Consider the following 9,823-nt stretch of genomic DNA (forward strand, 5'->3'; position numbering starts at 1 on the left):
TATCTCTGGCTGGGGTACCTCCCTACCACCACAGAGACACAGTCTGAGCTGTCCCCATCCCCCCCGACCAGGGAGTTGCTGTGTCCAAGGACTTACACAGTCAGCGTACTGGCATCCCGTAGGGCTGACATGGCCAAGTGTTCCTGTCTGTTCTTCCTTGTGGAGCTATGTCCTGAAGAGCACTTACCCTACTTGGCCAGGGTGCCAGTAACCATTGTCTGACTGACACACACACACACACAAATCATTGCACACTCCTGGCACACATCAGAACAAGAAATGTCTCGCCGCACACACACACACACACACACACACCACACCCAATACATCCTCACAATGTACTCTCGCTAACCTCTAATCTTGTACCTTGTCGGATCTCCATACATGCACACACGCACACGCACACGCACGCACACACAGACACAGACACAGACACACACACACACCAGGGTTTCCGTTAGAAAAAATTGCCGCCGGACATCGTGTCCGGGAAGATTTCAATTTACCGGACAAACGTGATATATTCCGGTCATCATATTAAAATATAAATAAAAAAAAAAAAAAAAAAAAAAAAAAAATCTAATATAGCTGTTTGTCGCGGTGATTACTGTTGTGTAGCGGCCTATATATGCCATTTAATGTCTATTTCTCATCCGATACGATTAGATGCGAGCTATATAATATATAATAATATAACATGATTCGCATGCGCGCTATGCCATTATGTCCAGCGCTGAACGGGCGCCTCACTGGGAACTGAACAGACAGCATCGATCAATGAACAGACTCCACATTACGTTAACTGAAGTTTGTTAAATTGTTTGGGATTAATGTGAGTTTTCTATTTTCTCTTTCCAGTTTTACCCTTTTTTTTTATCAATGAAACAACGGCATTTCTATAACCAGGTCTCGCTGGTTGGGAAGGCATTTCGTTTAGCTGCCTGTCAAATCATACTTAATCGGACTCGGGAGTATGTCAATGAGGAGAACATAACTGTTTATTGAGAAACAATAGGCAGGCTGGGATACGTATATAAAGAAATACCACAATGTCTAGATGTATAACATTTTATTGAACAGTGCAAGCATGTAGGCTTCTGGCGTGACATCGTACCCCTAACGTTCTTAGGGCTTGTTTGAAAAGCTTAGACTGAAAGTTAGTGCCCTGGTCAGATTGTATAACAAGAGGAAGACCGAATGTGGAAAAAAACGTTGTTAAAGCTTTCACCACTGAGCTGGCTGATATGTTACGCAACGGAACAGCTTCGGGAAAACGAGTAGCAGCGCACATAATAGTAAGCAAATACTGACTTCCACTTTTAGTCCTAGGCAAAGGTCCAACACAATCAATTATTACACGTTCAAATGGCTCCCCTATAGCAGGAATGGGATGCAATGGTGCGGGTGGAATGGATTGATTAGGCTTACCCGCCATCTGACAAGTATGGCAACAGCGGCAGTGCTTGGCAACATCCGCCTTCAGTCCGGGCCAAAAGAAATGTTTCAATATCAGCTGATAAGTTTTAGTTATACCTAAATGTCCTGACCACTGGCTCTCATGTGCTACAGATAACACCTGTTGTCTATAACCCACAGGCACAACCACTTGTTTTACAGTATTCCACTCACAACCATTTGCATTAGGAGGAGACCATTTACGCATTAATATCCCATCGTTAAGGAAATAAACTACGTTGCCCCCTATTTCAGATTCCTCACTAGCTGCATGTAAAAAACATTTGTTTAATGACTGATCAGCTACTTGAGCGACACGCAATCGCTCGCCGGTTACAGGCAGAGATAGGCTGTCAGCGGATGGTATGGTAGGACTCGGGGAGGATGGTAACTCTACCACTTTCTCCCTGGGAGAAGCTGAAACAATCGGGTTCTCATCCCTTTCAGAAAAGGCTTGCATAATCACACTATCACAGAGAGAAACATCGCTATCCTCCTCTCTGCCTCGACTCGATTGTGCACGAGTTATAGCGCACACCGGAAACAACCGCTGTTTCGCATAGGCAGCCTACACATTAGGAGTCATCATCATGCCGGTGTCAAATCATATCATAATAAAATAAATACATAGCCTATATATTCGTCTTTTTTAAAATAGAAGGAATCAGAATGTGAACTTTAGCGAATTGTATTCAAATTGTGCTTAGAGGGAATTATTTTCACCGGACATTTATGTCCGACGAGTTTTAAATTTGTCGGACTTCATCAACTTTTACCGGACAATGTCCGGGAATTACCGGTTAACGGAAACCCTGACACACACACACACACACACACACACACACACACTCCCTCCCCTTCATCTAACTAGCTCTCATCCATCTATAACCCTCAATATTCTAGTTATTCTAACAACAAAATCTGTCTGAAACAAACAAAACTGTACTCAACAACAACAGTATCGAACACAATGTTTCTCTGATGACAACGTGGTCTTTCTCCGGGGGACGAGGCTGCTCACAGGCCGGCCAGGGGCAGAGCTGTGCCTTCTGGGCCTCCGTGCCGGCCGTGCAGCCTGGATGGTCAACCCAGTTCAGTTCAGCCGCCCTTGCTCTCAGAGTTGCATCAGGGCACAAAAATGCTCAGCTCAGCGACCAGAAGCTGTAATTACAGAGGAGCACTGCTGAGCTCGACAGGAAGAACGTCAGGGCCTGGGAGAGAAGGAGCGGGGGATCAGCCAGAGGAAGAGAGAGCATTTCATGATGCACAATGGTCTAAAGAAAGAGAGGAAGGGGTGGGCGAGAGGTGAGAGAGATAGAGAGAGGGAGACGGAGGGGCGAGGGGAGGGGAGAGGAGGTTATGGTCTTTAACTTGTTTCTGGGATTCAGGAGGAAAAGGAGAGATGGAATGATAACCGTTTCTACCACATACCCACACTTAATCTATTTAGTATGATGTTAGATGAAAAGTGCATCTACATACACACATAAAATTGACAATACTGCAGAAGAAGATGCCTCCTTTTTTTCTCCACTGTAGGCCAAGCGTACTCTCACCATGCCATAATCATCATAAAACCGCATCATTAAACTTCTTTACTTTTCAATGAGGAATCGGAAACGCCTTATTTTATTAAGGAAGATTCGGAAAATGTAAAAAATACACACATTATTCAATCACACAACTAATCCATAAGCCATGTGTAAAACTGTGGTAAACAGTGTAGATGTGATAGGCGGGGTGGATTCATTGGCTGTACTTAAGTTAATCCCATTACATAACATTTTTGGCATTTAGCAGACGCCTTTATCCAAAGCGACTTACAACAAGTAAATGAATCATTTATCCATCAGTCATCGTAAGAAATGTAATCCATGATATGACCAGGGGCCATTGGCGGTTACAATGCTAGAAGAACGAATAATTACCTCTTGCAATTGAAGCAAGAGTGAGATGTACTCAGATTCTAAATATGTAATACCCGGCGCCATTTGCAGCCCTGTGCATGTATCCTTGAAAATCCGTAGCCCTGCGCATGTATCCTTGCAACTGTGCAGCCCTGCAAATGTGCAGCTCTGCGGCTCCCATCTCTGCTGTTGTGCATAGCGACACCGTGTGGCAGTTCAACATTACTGCATGTGCTTTTTCTAATCTCAAACTGCACTTGCTTAGTTAGACTGTCACAGCAGCTGGATACTACTAGCCTATTTACTTCTTTCCACACAAAGTTTGGCGAAACAACATCAAGGACCAATAAATTGCCGTTTAATATCTTTATTTGCCACGGATAACTTAAACCAAAACGATATTGTGTGTGTGTGTGCGTGTGTGTGTGTGTGTGTGTGTGTGTGTGTGTGTGTGTGTGTGTGTGTGTGTGTGTGTGAGAGAGAGAAACAAAGAGAGAGCGCTTTTGGCATCAGAAGGTTTTTGTAGGTAGCCTACTTCTCTAAAGAGCATTATTACTGTAACTTAGTTGGCACTGTATCTCGGATGTGATGCTGCTGTTGCTGCAGTGTGAACTATTGATGGGGATAGGCCCTAGACCTAATGGATTTAAAGATGTAAAAAAAAAATGGAGCTCCTGAGACCAGGCTGGGCTGCAGACAAAACTCAGACGGATGACGTCATAATCACAACAGTCGAGAACTCGAGATGACATTTTAACGTCACAATCAAATGTGGGTTTATAAAAGACGATCGAGCCAGTTTGATGTCAGTATCACGAGGATCAACACGCTATCACACGGTAAGCGCCTGTGGACGTTAGCGTACTCGTGTGTGTGTGTGTGTGTGTGTGTGTGTGTGTGTGCGTGTGTGTGTGTGTGTGTGTGTGTGTGTGTGTGTGTGTGTGACTGTGTGTGTGTGTGTGACTGTGTGTGTGTGTGTGTGTGTGTGGGGGGGGGGGTCTGGGTGTGGCTGCGCGGGTGTGTGTGTGTGGGGGGGGGGGTGAGTGTCAAAGCTCGTTTATTGTTTGAAAGTGATCAAAAGTGTATGCCAACAGAGATTCTTATATAAAGAAGCTTTTGCTTTACAACCCGACGTCCTAGCCATATTTTTTGATTGGACAAGAGGCATTCCATGAGTGGTGATCAGATTTTCAGAGCGTATTTACGAACGCAGCCTCGGTTATCTCCGTTTTGAAATGATCGCTGGTAGCTTTGCGCCGCTCTTTTCCCATTGACATCATGGTGTTAAGTAATGTATAAATAAATGTGCTGAATTGATATGCCCTTTTGTGTTTTCATGTATATATGCAGGGATGTTCAAAGTATTTTACTTTCAACCAGGTATCTGATTCTGATCACCTGTAGTCACTTACTTAATCATAGGAACTAGTTAACCCAATTCTTGTTGCACGCCCGGGGGCGTGCGGGGGATATCCCTTATTTTCGGGGAAATATCCCTTATTTTCAAATCCCAATGTTGACAGGTATGTTTTTGGCACGTTGCCCCTGCAACTGATGCTTCAATCACAATGTCACAGCGCAATATCAACGTCAGTCACTTTTGAAGTTCAAACAGCCTCACAGTCATCCATGAACTCATAGGGGACAAGTCATTCTATAATAATAATAATATAAATATAAAATACGTAATTTCACATTCTCTTCCTTGTTCAGTTGTTTGTAGAAAGTTGCAGAAATGCCAAAAAACAAGAAGGAGAGCCAGGGAGAGATGGAGAGCCAGGGAGAGATGGAGAGCCAGGGAGAAGATGGCTTCAATGTCCACATGGTCCAGTCTGGGCAGCTGGAGAATGAGTGTGAGGATGAGGACATGGCGTTCTCCAAGTCTCTGACGTCATCCCCCCTCAGGTCCCCCGGGGACAACAACAAGGCCCATAGAGCAGCCAGCCCGGAGGACCAACCCGGAGGTGTGTGTGTGTGTGTGTGTGTGTGTGTGCGCTGAGTAGAGATCAACGTGAGTCTTGTGTGTAAATTACCGGAGAGTCTTGAATTACAGATTTGCGCTTTAAAAATGTGCCTTGACAAGTAAAAGTCTACGGGCTTGACGGCCCGCCTGTATTAATAGAGTGTTTTAACTTTTTAGGTTAAATTATTCACTTTAATTGGTCCCAGAAGGCCTTGCAAACCTTGTTTGTTGGTTTTTGAGAAATGCAAATTGTAACGTCCAGAATTCAATAACTCGTTTATTGTTTGAAAGTGCTCAAAAGTGTATGCCAACAGATTTTTTTATATAAAGAAGCTTTTGCTTTATAACCCGACGTCCTAGCCATCATTTAGGAAGGTAGAAATACAACAAGGATACAGATTTTTGGCACGTTGGCACGTTACTTACTTACTTACTTACTTACTTACTTACTTACAACTGATGCTTCGATCACAATGTCGCGCAATATCTATACGTCAGTCACTTTTGAAGTTCAAACAGCCTCACAGTCATCCATGAACTCATAGGGGACAAGTCATTCTATAATAATAATATATAAATATAAAATACGTAATTTCATATTCTCTTCCTTCGGTTTCTTATATCGTAGTCATGAGCAGGAGCGCTCAGAGGAAGCTGGAGGAGGAGAAGGAGAAATGGAGGGCCGTGGTGGAGGCCAAGTGGAGGGCCGTGGTGGAGGCCAAGGACTCTGAGCTGGAGGCCAAGGACTCTGAGCTGGAGGCCAAGTGGAGGGCCGTGGTGGAGGCCAAGGACTCTGAGCTGGAGGCCAAGGACTCTGAGCTGGAGGCCAAGTGGAGGGCCGTGGTGGAGTCCAAGGACTCTGAGCTGGAGGCGGAGAAGGCCAGCAGCGCTCTGGCAAAGGCGGAGTTGGAGAGAGCGAGGGAGGAGGTGGAGGAGGGCCGACAGAGAGAGAAAGGCCTCCTCCAAAAGCTCCACGATATGGAGCTAGAAAAGAGGAGCCTCTACCAAGGTTCGAGTTATAAACTGAGCTTTAAGGGGGTCTCCAAAATAACAGTGCGAAATGTTCTCATGCACGCGCGCGAATCATGCCCACACAGCGTTGGGACTTACAAGTTTTAATTAGCCATAGGCTACTCATTTCACCACATCAACAGCACCACATGAAACAACAGCTATAAGTGATAGTCACGGGTATCTCTGCCAATAATTTTGTTGTTTTTGCTATACAGTCCATTCACTTTCCCTGTTAGCACGACACATTGTCCACATCTCCATTTCCAGTGACATCGCACCTGACATAAATAATCATGTATGCTCGTCCATGAATTGTGCTTTCATCTAATGTTATGCTACTACGGGAATCAAGTGATTTGACATTAGAAATGAATTTGTTTCATCTCTTGTGCAATGTGCTCTACAATCTGGGCACATGAATGATCGGATCGGTGAGCAGGGGCCAACTGTCGTGCCATTCATCTCATTAAGTTTCATAATTGGATTCAGTTTTGTATAAGGCATCCTTTCTTTAGCGACAGTATAAGCTGCTCTGAACGAACTAGCTGTCTCCTTATACATACTGGAGGTGAGTTCTGCTACTTTCTTCGGAAGCACTTGGTTTTGTTTGAGCTCTGCTATTTCAACAGTTTCAACGTTAGGTGTCATAACAGGGCAGCTGAATTCAAGTTTGGTTTCTTGGATGAAAACACGAAACTTTCCAGGCTTGTCGACTCGGTCGGAAGCAGTGGCCTTTTTTGGGGCGGCATGATAGCTAGCTACTGAATGTTTTCTTCTCAATAATCGTGTTTTCACGTTCGCAAGCGCTCAACGATCATATTCTGCTGTTGCACAATATTCTACTGCGCCCCATAGTGTCTTGGTGGTAAAGTGCAGGCAGTCAAAGGCATACTGTCATTCACAGGAGATGAATGCTGGTGCGCGTAGTTCTTTTGGAAAACGTGTTTATTTTAGAATATTTCTCATATAAATAAATATAAATAATACTCATTACATTGACATTTTTGATCAAATAATGGTTGTGGTAATGTATTATTAGCGACCCCCACAGATGTATGATTTTACTGCTTTCATGGGAGCTCAGACCTTCCTTATGGGAGCTCAGCTCCCATTGGCTCCCACATAACTCGAACCCTGCTGTACATGCTTCAACTCCAAATTAATGGAAAAGATAGGCACCATATAATTCTGTTTGGATCGACAATCGGCAACTCTGTAACTGTTTTTGAGAAATGCAAATTGTAACGTCCAGAATTAAAGTGAACATCCAATAACTCGTTTATTGTTTGAAAGTGCTCAAAAGTGTATGCCAACAGATTTTTTTATATAAAGAAGCTTTTGCTTTATAACCCGACGTCCTAGCCATCATTTAGGAAGGTAGAAATACAACAAGGATACAGATTTTTGGCACGTTGGCACGTTACTTACTTACTTACTTACTTACTTACGACAGATGCTTCGATCACAATGTCGCGCAATATCTATACGTCAGTCACTTTTGAAGTTCAAACAGCCTCACAGTCATCCATGAACTCATAGGGGACAAGTCATTCTATAATAATAATATATAAATATAAAATACGTAATTTCATATTCTCTTCCTTCCGTTTCTTAGGGTTCGTAGTCATGAGCAGGATCGCTCAGAGGAAGCTGGAGGAGGACAAGAAGAAATGGAGGGCTGTGGTGGAGGCCAAGTGGAGGGCCGTGGCCAAGGACTCTGAGCTGGAGGCCAAGGACTCTGAGCTGGAGGCGGAGAAGGCCAGCAGCGCTCTGGCAAAGGCGGAGTTGGAGAGAGCGAGGGAGGAGGTGGAGGAGGGCCGACAGAGAGAGAAAGGCCTCCTCCAAAAGCTCCACGATATGGAGCAAGAAAAGAGGAGCCTCGTCTGTGACAACTCCGACCTGGAGAAGGAGAGGAGCCAGGCCCTCGCTGCCCAGCGAGAGACTGAGGGGAGCCTGGCCGAGGTCAAGGCGACCCTCCTGGAGACTGTCAAAGCCTCCAGGGAGGCAGAGGACCACATCAAGGCCCTGCAGAGTGAGGCCCTGGAGGACAAGCTGGCAGCAGCTGAGAAGGCTCTGGTGCTTGACAGGGAGGTGGAGAAAAGTAGACTGAACTCTGTTGTGTTGCAGATGAACGGAACAAGTAATGGCATGAAGAGTGCCAAGAGCTCAGAGAAGGCCACCAAGGCCTCCAAGAGCACTAAGAAGTGCGCCAAGAGCGCTAGGAAGAGCGCCAAGGACCTTAAGAAGAGCTCCAACACTGATGCAGGTGAGAGGGTTTTCTGTTGACTTCTCCCTGTAGAATGTTGATTATTTGAAGACTTGTTTGATGAGAAGAAAAAGGCCTGGTGAAGCTCATATGAACTCTCTCTCCTCTCTCTAGCGGCCAGCCCAGTGACAGCTGAGACGACGCCTTGTGAGGAGAGCGGAGCTTCAAAGAAACAGAAGCGTTCCCGCCTCCAGAGGATGCTCACATCTGTGAAGAGCCTTGGGCTGCTGAGCTGCTATTCAGGCAGACGGCCTCCGTCCCCCCAGTAACCGTCTTCACGACGATGGACACAGCAGAGGTAAGTCAACACATAGAACACATAGACCAAGGACATACTAACTAAACTAATAAAGTATTCTATTCTGTAGCTATAGGCCTGGTGAAGCTCATATGAACTCTCTCTCCTGTCTCTAGCGCCCGACTCCTCCAGAGGACGCTCACAACTGCAAACAGCCTTGGCCGGAGCTGCTGTCCACTGTGAATAAAAATTATTTGGATTCCATTCCTTTTTCTTGTGCATTTTTCATATCTTATGAACTTGTTATGCTGAAGATTGTGTAACTAGATAAGTGATCTTAAATATCATAGCTAGAAGCAACTGCGATTACAGAAACAAATATAGTAGCTAAGCATGTTTACAGCTATGCCTGAGGCAATATCCCAATAGAAATGTAATCATAACAAGAATCATATACAAGAATCATAACAAGAATCATGTACAAGACATATAATGAATCATTAGAAATATACATGAGCTAGAAATGGTAGGCCTACTGAAGAAAGATGGTCATCCATTCTCCCTCCCTCCCTGATACTAAACAACAAAGTAATTACTATTAAAGTGATTATTACTATACATTTATTAACTTTAACTTTATGAAGCAGTTTAATTGGAGTTGTGTTAGCCACATAAAGAAAATACATATCTAGAACTGAATTATGAAGGTTACTATGGGATTAGGTTAGAGAGAGAAAAGGAATGAGGATTGTGTTACAAGCAATATCCCCCTACCTGGTCGTACCCTTAAATGTCCACTAGATGGCAGGCATGTATCAGCATAAAGCAGGGGTCTACAACCTTTTTACATCTGAGAGCTACTTTGAAAAAATGTAAGTGGCCGAGAGCTACTCATATCTTATTACTTACATTCATTCACATATTGTTGAGGTGAATATGCCTAGGGTCTGCTTAGACGCAGATCCTGCCCCATCCTTATC

This window comes from Nansenia antarctica (genome assembly GCF_963989245.1).
Source record: "Nansenia antarctica genome assembly, chromosome: 16".
Lineage (NCBI taxonomy): Eukaryota > Metazoa > Chordata > Actinopteri > Argentiniformes > Microstomatidae > Nansenia > Nansenia antarctica.